The sequence below is a fragment of the Magnolia sinica genome, chromosome 13 (assembly GCF_029962835.1).
Source record: "Magnolia sinica isolate HGM2019 chromosome 13, MsV1, whole genome shotgun sequence".
Classification (NCBI taxonomy): Eukaryota; Viridiplantae; Streptophyta; class Magnoliopsida; order Magnoliales; family Magnoliaceae; genus Magnolia; species Magnolia sinica.
This window is the reverse complement of record NC_080585.1, coordinates 64255040-64269682: the sequence shown is the minus strand read 5'-3', so window position 1 is coordinate 64269682 and position 14643 is coordinate 64255040.

Below are 14643 nucleotides of genomic sequence, written 5' to 3'. Positions count from 1 at the left end.
TAAACTGGACCTAGGTTATAGGTAACGTAACGCACTCTAATGCACTCTGACGAAGGATGGCGATGAAATTTAGAGACAATCTTAGGATCCTAAAGTTTCACCGACGAGCGAGACCGAATACTGTAGTTTAGTCCACAACGTATCTTAGACCACGTGAATTGACCCAAATCGCCTTAAGGCTGTCAGTCGACTGGTTTGAGTCATTAGTTGATGTATTCCAAACCTGAAACGGATCTAAGTGGCTCGAATATATGCGCGTTGGACCACAAAAATGGACCATACGGGCCTAAGACCCCAAAACATGAAGATCGAGGGCGGAGCCACTGCTGGGGGGTTGGCCACTGCCCGAGGGCGGAGCCACTGCCGAACCAACTAAACAAGCATGGCAGCGCCGTACGATCGGCGATGCATCACTAGCTGGTCTAGTAGGGCTTGGTGGCGCTGCGGGATTGGCGGCGCGCCGCTGCCGACCGACCATGGTGGGTCCCTCCCACTGGTGGGTGGGGGGGGGGGGGGGGCTTTTAACCCTCCAAACACCCCTCTTTCCCTCGTTTCACCCTTTCTCAACCCGTTAAACACTTCCAACCTTTCAAAATTTCTCTTTTTCTCTCAAATCTTCATTTCCATACATTCAAATCCCCCATTTTCTCTACATCCTACACCCTCCACCACTATTTCTCCAAAACATCCCTTACATCTCCTAATCTCCCTTATTCTCACTCATTTGAGCACAAAACCCTCCTTTTGTGTCTCATAACCCCCATACCTTCAAATCCACTCCATCCTCAAAATGCTTCCATCTCCATGGCTCTTTTTGAGATTGTGACCGCCATTTTCTCCATTTCAACACTCCTTTCCCTAATGGGAAAGAAGAGAGCAGACTTGGATGAGGCTGGGCCAAGTTGTTCAAGTTACACTAAGAAGAGAGCAAGTGTCGAGACAAGTGCAAGCACCAAGCGAAGGTTGAAACGGGACCTCGACCCTCGAATCCCGATAGAGAGGTCTCTACCGATGGGCGCCGAACTCGGTAAGTTCTGAGACCGCAAGGTTGTTTTCGAAGCTCACGTGGATGAGAAGTTATTTGGTTTATATCCAGTGATCGACCTCCTCCTGGAGAACGGGTGGGGTCCCATACTTGAAGGAAAAACACATGCTAGTGAAGGGACCATATGAGCCTTATATGCACACATAAGCGACCCAACTCTTGACCCTCTCTAGTTTACCATCCCGTTGGGGAGAACTGAAACCAGGGTCGATTTGGATGTCATGGCCCCGTATCATGGAAATAGAGTGTGGTGTGGTGCATGCCAGTGATACTAATCTCGCTAGTGGATGGGAGAGAGATCGTCGTACACGTTTCCATTATGGCCAACTTGTTAATTGGAGGTGAGGGAATAGCCTCGCATCGACACGTATGATGGAGGATTTTCACCTGCTTCACCATATATGCACGTACAATGTGTATCCTAGATGGAGCAACCGCATAGAATGCACTAGATTTATGGTGGACTTCCTGTACTGAGTTGGACAGGGAGAAAAAGTGTGCCTGCCTACTCTCATCTTGACTCAAATAATTAATACTGCACGGTCTACTCAGGGGGACGCCTCCCTCCCATTTGGCCGACTCATCTATAAGATCGCTCGCAACTTTGGATTCAGGCTTCACATGGATAACCTCGTGCCTATCCATTTCATCAATGAGACTACACTCAACAATATGAAAATAGGCCCTAGGTAGCTCCAAGCCAGAAATGAAGAATTTGGAGATGAGATAGAAGAAGAGACCGAAGAAGAGGAAGGCAGTGAAGAAGAGGAAGGCATCGAGGAAGAGGAGCAAGAAGAGGAGGCCCAGGACTCGGACGGGGGACCTCCTACTACTCACGAGGACTGCCATGACTGAGTCACCCTAGAAGCCCGCATGGCCAAGATTGAGGAAAATCAGGCCTACTGTAAGTGCTATGGTTTTATGCTCCTTTCATTGTCAAATTTTGTGGTGCCAAAACATCAATCTATGTCTTGTGTATCTTATTGGTATATATGATCAAGACATTGCATCGCCTCTCTAAACACTTTGCTTCAAGTCAAGAATAAAGAACTACTTCAAACTATTTCAAGAAATGCAAGTACATGCTACAACGAAAGAAGTGATCTTATTCAAAGACTCAAGTTAGTGTACGATGCAAGATGAAGTGTAATTCAAGATCTAGAAGATCTTAAGCTCAATGTTACATTAAGTAGAGAGATCTCAAGCTTCACAATCTTCAAAGGTCAACTATCATCTAAAGAATGAAGTCTCAATGTTCATACCTCACTTTCAAGGTATGATTGACCTTAGATTGACCTTAGGGTAGGTCATTTTGTATACATAATTCAAATTGAATCATTTTATAAATATTTGGTCTGTTCTAAGACTAGTCCTGAACTCTATTCAACTAGTCCTAGCTCTGGCTCGGCCAGTCCAAGAAATTCCTAGACCAGTCCTAAGTTGTTGCAATTTTTTAGAATTTTTTGGTTGAGCTACGACCAGTCGTAGGAACAATGTCGACTCATTATAAGACCAGTCGTGCACCTTCGACTCAAACTACAACGATTAAATCAAGTACCTCACGACCAGTCATAGGATGCTCACGACCAGTCGTGGAGGGTTCACGACCGGTTGTGGACACCCTACGACCAATCGTGAAACGGTTTTATCCGATATTATTTAAAATTTCAAAAATCTATTCGCTCTATGACTAGTCGTAGTGTCCTCAGGACCAGTCATAGATAAAATTTCTGTAACTATAAATAGATGATGAATTTCAGAGTTTCATATCGAATTTTAAGTAAAATCAAGGCATCACTTTGAGATCATTTTGTGTTCATTTTTAAGCTACATTGTGTATATTTAATATTCTCTTTTGTTAGCTTTATTAATTTGATTTTGTTTCTATATTCCAATCTGAATTGAAAAGAGGAATTGTTGTATTCCTTCTTCTTGGAATTAAAATCAAATATAGCTAGCCCAAATGGTTTAATTTAAAATCAATTAGAACCTAAAAACATTTCAAAGTGAGTATTGGACATTGAACTTCCACATTCGAACTTCTACTCCGATTGGTTCTTCTGGGCTGCTACAAAAGGAGAAATCCAGGCATTTTACTCTATTGTAAATTTTCATCATTTTGGTTTTTATTTGAGATTAAGCTAGACAAGTCTCAATCTATTGGTTATTTGAGGAGAGCCAGGAAAACTTAGAAGTGGGGTTTTTGAATTGTGTAAGCCCATTGAAAGACACAATTGTGAAGGTTTTAGGTGAACATCTGAAACCTATTTTCATAGTGAACGGTGATATCCCCTGTGTGAGGATATTAGGAGTGGAGTAGCAATCTGTGTGGCTGTTGTTTAACAGTTGGTGATCACACAGGCGAACCACTATAATTCTTTGTGTATTGTGGTTTGAAAGTTCACTTAATTTCTATATCATTTATCATTCAAAATTGTGGGATGTATGTGTGGATGCGAATGTTGTAATATTTACATTTCAAGCACTGTAGGGAATGTTGTAATAGTTTAGATTTCAAATATTGCTATTTCCTTTTTGTTCCTTTACAGTTTTAGCTTTTAATTCTCTAATTATTCTAGTAAGGTTACCCTGCCATAAACCCTTGGTTTTTATAGTGAAAGGTTTTCCTTAGAACAACTAGATTTTGTGATTGCTTTACATTCTGTATTGTGAATTATTATCTTTCTTGTTCTTGGCTATCTTATTGTTTTATTCAGCTGTTATTATTTTAAATTTGGTTATTCACCCCCCCCCCCCCCCCCCTCTAGGACATATCTAGGCCGTTTCAAGTGGTATCAGAGCCCAATAACTCATTCAAATTCTTTATATTTGGATTTATTTCCTGAGCTAATCAATTTAAGTTATTGATAAAATGTCAAATTTTGATAGCCTCTTAGTCACTAGGCCTCCACCATTTGATGGCTTCAATTATCCCTATTGGAAAGTTAGGATGAGGATTTTCCTTAAATCTATGGATGAGAGTGTGTAGCAAGCCACGGTGATTGAATGGATCCCCCATACCACTAAAGTGACTAGTATCGATGGTTCAAAATCAATAAAAGTTTCACCATATTTCACTTGGACCACAGTTCAGAAAAGTGAAAGTAGTGTCAATGTAAAAGCACTAAATGCAATCACTTGTGCGCTATCACCGGATGGGTTCAAAAGAATTATATCCTATGATATTGCAAAGAAAGCTTGAGATATTATAGAAATGACACACAAGGGTACTTCAATTGTCAAGAAATCTAAAGTCCAACTCCTCACAACCAAATTTAAGGAAATTCATATGGAAGAAAATGAAATGTTTATGGACTTTTATACAAGATTAAATGATATTGTAAACTCTATGTGGGGTCTTGGCGATAAAATCCCAAAAAGAAAAGTGTGTACAAAAATACTACGTTCACTTCCTAAATGGTTCAATTCTAAGGTAATCACGATCCAGGAACTTCGTGATACGGACAATATGAGGGTAGAAGAACTAGTTGGTTCTTTACAAACCTATGAGTTAAACTTTAAAGCTCCTAAAGGTAAATCTATCACCCTTAAATATTCTAAATGTATTTCTCTAGAGACTTTTGATTTAGAAAATTCTGAAGATGATATGGCTCTTTTAGCGAAAAATTTTACAAGATTTTCAAAAGTAAAAAGAGGGTTAACTTTCAAAAATCAAATGATAAGAAAACATCTAAAACCAGAACTTGGAAATCTCTAAAAGATAGTCATTGTTACAACTGCCAAGAGTATGGGTATTTAGCAAACAAGTGTCCTAAAAAGGACAAACCCAAAAAAAAAGAGCATGTTGGCTACTTGGGATGAATCCTCTGATTTTGACGCCTCTTCTGAATCAGAAGATTCTGAAACTGAGTCGGGCATTGAAGTTAAAGCGCTTACGACTCTAGCCAAATTCACTTTTTTAGATAACGATGATTCAACAAGTGAAGAAAATCTGAACAGTGATTGTGAAAATGAAGAAGACCTTCAAGATGCTTACAATGCCCTATACAAGAAAAGTTGTAAAATTGCCGGAAAACTAAAACTTCAAAAAGAAAACTTTTTAAAACTTAAAGAAAATTTTAAATCACTTGTTTTAGAAAAATCCCACATTTCAAATTGTTTTGAAAAATCAAAATATGATTTAGAGTTCAAAACTTCCCTAATTGAAAACCTAAAATCTGAAAATGAAAAAGTTAAACTTAAAGTTTCTTCTCTTTTGAGTTTAAAGCATACATGGAGATATGCCCAAGGTGAACCAAAGTTAGAAAAACTTTTGCCTGGATCAAGAAAATGTGGTGACCGATCTGGTTTGGGCTATGATAATAGTGTTCTTCTTAAACAGAAGAATACTTTTCCTAAGTTTATGGAAGGAGAATCTTCAAACTCAAAAGGAAATAGTTCAAATCAAAAGTTTTCTAAAAATTTTAAAACTTTTCAATCTTTCAAACCTAAAAGTAATTATATCAACTATAAAAATCAGAATCAAAACCCTTTGGCTGAAAAGATAGTTGATTTGCTTAAGGAGCTCTTAAAATCTAACTCAGTGGGTCATTCCTACAACAATTATAAATACAAAAAGACTAATTATACTCCTAAACCCAAAACTGTTATGAAATGAGTTCCTAAGGTTACTTACTTGGTTGATCACATGGCTTTCAAAGCTTCAAACCATTTAAAGTGGTACTTAGACAGTGGATGTTCAAGGCATATGACTGGTAATAAAGCTCTATTTATCAATCTCAAAGACATGACTGATGGTTCAGTCACATTCGGTGATGGCAGCAACTGCAGGATTATTGGCCAAGGTACGGTTCAACTTTCTAACCTCCTCTTATTTGAGAATGTTTTGTACATTGAAGGGTTTAAACATAACTTATTAAGCATTTCTCAAATATGTGATAAATATCATAGTGTTAAAATTTCTAACTTAGGGTGTGAAATTTTAAACAAAAATGGCTCAGTAATATTAATTAGTCGTAGAACATCTAAAAACTGCTACATCGTAAGTGATTCTAGCTCATCTAATCAACGGTGTTACATGGTCCATACCGATGAGACCGAGTTATGGCATAAACACCTTGGATATGTACACTACCGCAATCTCTATAGATTGAGCAAAAGAGAACTAATAAGAGATCTACCTAAATTGTAGAAAGTAGATAAAATATGTGGTGAATGCTAGATTGACAAACAAACTAGGAGTGCTCACAATAAGGTGGACATTAATGCCACATCTAAACCTCTCAAACTTCTCCACATGGATCTTGTAGGACCAACTAAGACAGAGAGTCGAGGTGGTAAAAAATACATATTAGTAATCGTGGATGATTTTACCAGATTCACTTGGATAGCCTTCCTAAGGGATAAATAGAAACCCTTGATGAAGTAAAAAGGATTATCAAACGGATCCAAACTGAAAAAGGTTCTCAAGTCAGAAAAATTCGTAGTGATCATGGATCTGAATTCGAGAATAGTAGTTTTGAGAAATTATGTAGTGATCAGGGGATATTACATGAATTCTCTGCACCTAAAACTCCACAACAAAATGGATTTGTTGAAAGAAAAAATAGAGTGCTTGAAGAAATGGCTAATGTAATGTTGAATAGTATGAAGCTCCCTAAAAATCTTTAGGATAAAGCCATAAATACTGCATACTATACTATCAACTGAGTTTATACAAGTAAGTCAAATAATAAATTTGCTTTTGAACTGTGGTTCGATAAGAAGCCTACTGTTAAATACTTTCGAGTTATTGGCAGTAAGTGCTATATTTTACGTAACCGTGAAAATCTGGGAAAGTTTGATACTAAAAGTGATGAAGGAATCTTTTTAGGATATTCTTTAAAAAGTCATGCATAACGTGTAATGAACAAAAGGATCGGTGTTATTCAAGAATCTATTAATGTGGTCATAGACGATCACTTGAATACACCTGCCCCAAGTTCAGATAAAGATGAAGTTCTTTTCATTGACAAATCAGATACTTTATCAAGCCAAAATAATTCTGAATTGAGGACTGTTAAAGATCATGCAACCAAACAGATTCTTGGAAACCCTCTCATTAGAGTGCGTACTCGTAAACAACTTGAAGACATATGTAATTACGTATGCTTTACATCTCAAATAGAACCGGCTAACGTAAAAGAAGCTCTTACTGACGAAAACTGGATTGTTGCGATGCAAGAAGAGCTTAACCAATTTGTGAGAAATGATATTTGGTATCTTGTTCCTAGACCTAAAGATAAACATATTATAGGAACTAAGTGGGTTTTCAAAAATAAGTCTGACGAACTTGGTAATATTATTCGAAATAAGGCTAGACTAGTTGTTCAAGGGTACACTCAAATTGAGGGTATTGATTATGATGAAACCTTTGCCCCAATAGCTCATCTTAAGTTAATTAGACTATTTATATCCATTTCTTTCTTTAGAAAACTTAAAACTTATCAAATGGATGGGAAGAGTGCCTTCTTAAATGGTGATCTGCATGAAGAAGTATATGCTAAACAACCAATAGGTTTTGAAGTCCTTCAGAACACTGATCATGTCTATCACCTTAAAAAGGTTCTCTACAGCTTAAAACAAGCTCCCAGGGCATGGTACAAGAAATTGACTAAGTTTTTACGAAGTCATGATTTTCAAATGGGAAGTGTAGATAAGACTCTCTTTGTTAAGAAACTTAATGATCACATCTTAATAGTGCAGATTTACATTGATGATATTATTTATGGATCTACATGTTCTAACATGACTGTTGAGTTTGTAGATTTAATGAAATCTAAGTTTGAAATGAGCATGGTTGGGAAATTGAATTATTTCCTAGGATTGCAAGTGAAATAACAATCTGATGACATTTTTATTTCTCAAACCAAATATGCTATAAACTTAATCAAAAAAGTTCAGATTTGAGAATGGTAAGAATTTTGATACTCCTATGAGTACAACTTTAAGACTTTCAAAGGACTCTACGAGTAAAAATGTAGATCCTAAATTATTCCGTAGTATGATTGGCAGTCTACTTTATTTAACTGCTAGTAGACCTGATATTGCTTTAAGTGTTGGTATTTGCGTTAGATATCAGTCTAATCCTAAAGAGTCATATTTAATAGCTGTTAAGAGGATTATACGATATGTCGCAAGTACTGCTAAATTGGGTCTCTGGTATCCATATGATACTAGTGTTCAACTGGCTGGGTACTCAGATGCTAATTGGGCTGGTAATATTGATGATAAGAAATCAACCAGTGGTGGTTGTTTCTATGTTGGAAATTGCTTGGTTTCTTGGTTTAGTAAGAAGCAAAGTTCTATATTACTCTCTACTGCTGAGGCTGAATACATCGCAGCTGGAAATGCATGTGCTCAGCTTATTTGGATGAAACGTATGTTAAGCGATTATGAAATTGTACATGAATCAATGATATTATATTGTGATAATTCCATTGCTATAAACATTTCAAAAAATCCAATTCCGCATTCACGTACCAAGCACATTGACAATATGTATCATTACATTCAAGAATTAGTGGAAGAAAAGCTGATATCTTTGGAATACATTTCTACCGAGACTCGACTTGCTGACATTTTCACTAAACGGCTCGACAAAAGCAGGTTTAATAAATTAAAATTTCATCTTGGTATGTGCAATCTAAATTGAATATTCATGCATACTTGTATCATAGTGTATATATATTTAATAGTTTAGTGGTTTAAATATTAAATTTTTATGAAAAATGCATATTTTAGTCGGTACACGACCAGTCGTAGCACAACCGGTCGTGGACATCCCACGACCAGTCGTGTAGCGCACTGGACATTTTAAAATTGGGAAAAACTTCATCTTCCTCATTTCCTATTTCCTCTCCAACGATCCGACACCCGACCAGTCGTACCTACCTTCCTAGATCTTCAAGGTTAGTGCGTCTTTTGTATTTTTCTTGTAGATTCTAGTCAAAATCACTTCATTTTCACTCTTGGAGTAATTTATTTTGTCATTCATTGTAATTTTGGGGTTTTATCTTGAAAATTCTGATCTATCAAAACCTCACTTTATATCTTTTGAAGTTACTTGTTTCTTTGATTATTCTATTGCAAATGGATGCTAGAGGGAAAAAGAAAACTTTATGTGGTCCATCTTCTTCTCGATCAACCCCTATCACTCAGCGCCATCTTTGGTTACCTGAAGATGATCCCTCATTTGTGCAGAATTTATGTTTGGGCAATGTCATTGTTGAATGAGTTGTTAATCTTGACCACATTGCTCCTTTTGGTATTCTCCCACTTCTTCGAGCTATAGAATGGGCTAACATCTTACATTGGGATGGGCCTGCATACCAATCTATTGTGCAGTCCATGTTTCCATGTATCTCTAATTTTTTGACTGAGAATTTATCATTTAAAATTGATGTTAGAGAAGGTCCATTTGAAGTAGACCGTCATCTGATTTCGGGTCTTATGGATATACCTGTCAACGATGAGGCTATTCCTATTCATACTTTAGTTGAAAAACTCTCAGAATAAAAAAAAATGCATGCTCACTAGAGATCTATGTAATATGAATGTGCAATGGACTCATAAAGAGAATGCGCTCCCCTCAAAGTATTTGTTACCCAGATACAAAGTTCTCCACAGAATCTTTATTTCTAATATGTATCCTCGTTTAGGTAACAAAATTGAATTGACTTCGTTTATGGTTCGGGTTTTGCATTCTGTTATCTCTGGTACTAAAGTTTGTCTTCCTTCATTGATATGTCATTCCGTCATTTAGTTTCGTCTCCATCTAGGTCATAGTGATATTCCATTTGCCAATCTTATGACTGTGTTAGCTAATCACATGTTAGTTGCTATGCCAGTTGGAGAGGCTCCTACTCATCATCTTATTTTTAATAATTCTAATATTAACAAGATGAAGTTGGAATTGGCTCCTAGCCAAGTGGATGTTAGTGTTGGAGAAGCTGAAGCAGGGAATGAAGATGAAGATGGCAATCTTCTTGATGATATTAATATGAATGATAATTTTTATAAACTTAAATCTGATTCTACTAATGATCCTGACTATGAGCCATCTGATTTTGAAGCTCGTCTTCGTGCTCTAGAGGAGAAGGTAGAGAATATGAATGTGGCCCATGATTTACGATTTAAATATATGTGGAAGTATCTTAGGCTCTTAAATAAGGGCCTTCATCAACTTGATCCTACCATACCTGCTCCTTCATCTGAATCTGATTAAGTGTTTTATCCTTTAGTCTGTATTAACTCTAATATTATTTTACCTTTGTTGGTGTGTGAACTTTGTTTTTACTTTAGTTTGGTTGACTGACCTATGTTTGTTGAATTTGAACTGGTTATTGATATGTACACTTTTAAATTACTTTCTCATCTTGCCTAGTTATTTCCTTTATTACTCTCTTGACAATCCTTCTTTTTCAAATATTTTTTTTCTTCTTCCTTTGTCATATTGTGACAAAATGGGGGAGAAGATTTCAGGTTGTTTGGATTGATTGGAATGGATATATGGATTGTGATGTTGGGGAAGTAGCAATAATTTTTACAATATATATGTGTGTGCTACTCAGGGGGAGTAAATAAGTAAGGAAGAATTTGTGCTACTTAATGACAACTAGTGCATGATTCTTTAACCAGCCTGTAACTGGTTCACTGGTTCTCTTATATATGTCTGGTGCATGATTAACTGGTGCATGATTCTTTAACCAGCCTGTAACTGGTTCACTGGTTCTCTTATATATGTCTGGTGCATGATTAACTGGTGCATGATTCTTTATTGAGCATGTTGTGCTTCTCTTATTTTTTTTGGAGTGTGTTTTGTCACAAATTTGACAAAGGGGGGGATTGTAAGTGCTATGGTTTTATGCTCCTTTGGTTGTCAAATTTTGTGGTGCCAAAACATCAATCTATGTCTTGTGTAACTCATTGGTAAATATGATCAAGACATTGCATCACCTCTCTAAACACTTTGCTTCAAGTTAAGAATGAAGAATTACTTTAAACCATTTCAAGAAATGCAAGCACATGCTATAGCGAAAGAAGTGATCTTGTTCAAAGACTCAAATTAGTGTACGACGCAAGATAAAGTGCAATTCAAGCTCTAGAAGATCTCAAGCTTAATGTTACATCAAGTAGAGAGATCTCAAGCTTCACAATCTTCAAAGGTCAACTATCATCTGAAGAATGAAGTTTCAATGTTCATACCTCACTTTCAAGGTATGATTGACCTTAGATTGACCTTAAGATAGGTCATTTTGTGTACATAATTCAAATTGAATCATTTTATAAATATTTGGTCAGTTATAAGACTAGTCCTGAGCTCTGTTCGACTAGTCCTAGCTCTGGCTCGACTAGTCTAAGAAATTCCTAAACCAATCCTAAGTTGTTGTAATTTTTTGGTTGAGCTACGACCAGTCCTGGAGACTGCTCGACCGGTCGTAGGAACAATGTTGACTCGTTCTAGGACTAGTCGTGTATCGTTGACTCAAACTACAATGATCAATTTAGGTACCTCATGACCAGTTTTAGGATGCTTACGACCAGTCGTGAAGGGCTCACGACCAGTCATGGACACTCGTGGACACCCTACGACCAGTGGTGAAACGGTTTTATCCAATCGTGCTTAAAATTTTAAAAATCTATTCGGTCAATGACCAGTTGTGGTGTCCTCAAGACCAGTCGTAGATGCGATTCTACAACTATAAATAGATGACGAATTTCAGAGTTTCATATTGAATTTCAAGTAAAATCAAGGCATCACACTGAGATAAGTTTGTGTTTATTTTTAAGCTACATTGTGCATATTTAATATTCTCTTTTGTTAGCTTTATTAATTTGATTTTGTTTCTATATTCCAATCTGAATTGAAAAGAGGAATTGTTGTATTCATTCTTCTTGGTATCAAAATTAAATATAGCTAGCCCAACTGGTTTAATTTAAAATCAATTAGAACCTAGAACCATTTCAAAGTGAGTATTAGACATTGAACTTCCACATTCGAACTTCTACTCCGATTGGTTCTTCTGGGCTGCTATAAAAGGAGAAATCCAGGCATTTTACTGTATTGTAAATTTCCTTCATTTTGGTTTTTGTTTGAGATTAAGCTAGAAAAATCTCAATCTATTGGTTATCTAAGGAGAGCCAGGAAAACTCAAAAGTGGGGTTTTGAATTGTGTAAGCCCATTGAAAGACACAATTGTGAAGCTTTTAGGTGAACCTGTAAAACCTATTTTCATAGTGAACGGTGATATCCCCTGTGTGAGGATATTAGGAGTGGAGTAGCAATCTGTGTGGCTATTGTTTAACAGCTGGTGAACAAATAGGCGAACCACTATAATTCTTTGTGTATTGGGGTTTGAATGTCTGTTTAATTTCTATATCATTTATCATTCAAAATTGTGGGATGTATGTGTGGATGTGAATGTTGTAATATTTACATTTCAAGCACTGTGGGGAATGTTTTAATAGTTTAGATTTCAATTCTTTCTATTTCCTTTCTGTTCCTTTACAGTTTTAACTTTTAATTCTCCAATTGTTCTAGTAAGGCTGCCCTGCCTTATTCCCTTGGTTTTTATAGTGAAAGGTTGTCCTTAGAACAACTAGATTTTGCGATTGCTTTACATTCTGTATTGTGAATTATTATCTTTCTTGTTCTTGGCTATCTTATTGTTTTATTCCGCTTTTATTATTTTAAATTTGACATAGTCCTATTCACCCCCCTCCCCCCTCTAGGAAATATATCTAGGCCGTTTTAAGTGGTATCAGAGCCCAATAACTCATTAAAATTCTTTATATTTGAATTTATTTCCTGAGCTAATCGATTTAAGCTATTGATAAGATGTCAAATTTTGATAGCCTCTCAGTCACTAGGCCTCCACCATTTGATGTCTCCAATTATGCCTATTGGAAAGTTAGGATGAGGATTTTCCTTAAATCTATGGATGGGAGTGTGTAGCAAGCCACAGTAACTGAATGGAACCCCCTTACCACTGAAGTGACTAGTATCGATGGTTCAAAGTCAATAAAAGTTTCACCATATTTCACTCAGACCACAGTTCAGAACATTGTAACTAGTGCCAATGCAAAAGCACTAAATGCAATCACTTGTGCACTATCACCGGATGAGTTCAAAAGAATTATATTCTATGATACTGCAAAGCAAGCTTGGGATATTTTAGAAATGACACACAAGGGTACTTCAAATGTCAAGAAATCTAAAGTCCAACTCCTCACAACCAAATTTGAGGAAATTCATATGGAAGAAAATGAAATGTTTATGGACTTTTATATAGATTAAATGACATTGTAAACTCTATGTGGGGTCTTGACGATAAAATCCTAGAAAGTAAAGTGTGTGCAAAAATACTACGTTCACTTCCTGAACGGTTCAATTCTAAGGTATCCGCGATCCAGGAACTTTGTGATACAGATGATATGAGGGTAGAAGAACTAGTTGCTTCTTTACAAACCTAAGAGTTAAAATTTAAAGCTCCTAGAGGTAAATCTATCACCTTTAAATCTTCTAAATGTATTTCTCAAGAAAATTATGATTTAGAAAATTCTGAAGATGATATGGCTCTTTTAGCGAAAAAGTTTTACAATACTTTTAAAAGTAAAAAGAGGGTTGACTTTCAAAAATCAAATGATAAGAAAAGATCTAAAACTAGAACTTGGAAATCTCTAAAAGACAGTCAAGTTACAACTGCCAAGAATATGGGCATTTAACAAACAAGTGTCCTAAAAGGGACAAACCCATAAAGAAGAGTAAGTTGGCTACTTGGGATGAATCCTCTGATTCTAAAGCCTCTTCTGAATCAGAAGATTCTAAAACCGAGGCGGGCATTGAAGTTAAAGCCCTTATGACTCTAGCCAAATTCACTTTTTCAAATAACGATGATTCAGCAAGTGAAGAAAATCTGAACAGTGATTGTGAAAATGATGAAGATCTTCAAGATGCTTACAATGCCCTATATAAGGAAAGTTGTAAATTTGCCGTAAAACTAAAACTTCAAAAAGAAAAGTTTTTAAAACTTAAAGAAAATTTTGAATCACTTGTTTTAGAAAAATCCCACATTTTAGATTGTTTTGAAAAATCAAAATGTGATTTTGAGTTCAAAACTTCCCTGATTGAAAACCTAAAATCTAAAAATGAAAAACTTAAACTTGAAGTTTCTTCTCTTTTGAGTTTAAAGGATACATGGAGATATGCCCAAGGTGATCCAAAGTTAGATAAACTTTTGTCTAAATCAAGAAAATGTGGCGACCGATCTGATTTGGGATCTGATAAAAGTGTTCTTCCTAAACAGAAGAATACTTTTCCTAAGTTTATGAAAGGAGAATCCTCAAACTCAAAAGGAAATAGTTCAAATCAAAAGTTTTCTAAAAATGTTAAAACTTTTCAATTTTCAAGCCTAAAAGTAATTATATCAACTATAAAAATCAAAATCAAAACCCTTTGGTCGAAAAGATAGTTGATTTGCTTAAGGAGCTCTTAAAATCTAACTCAGTGGGTCATTCCTATAACAATTATAAATACAAAAAGACTAACTATACAAAAAGACCTTTATTTCTTAGTTGCACACATGGCTTTCAAAGCT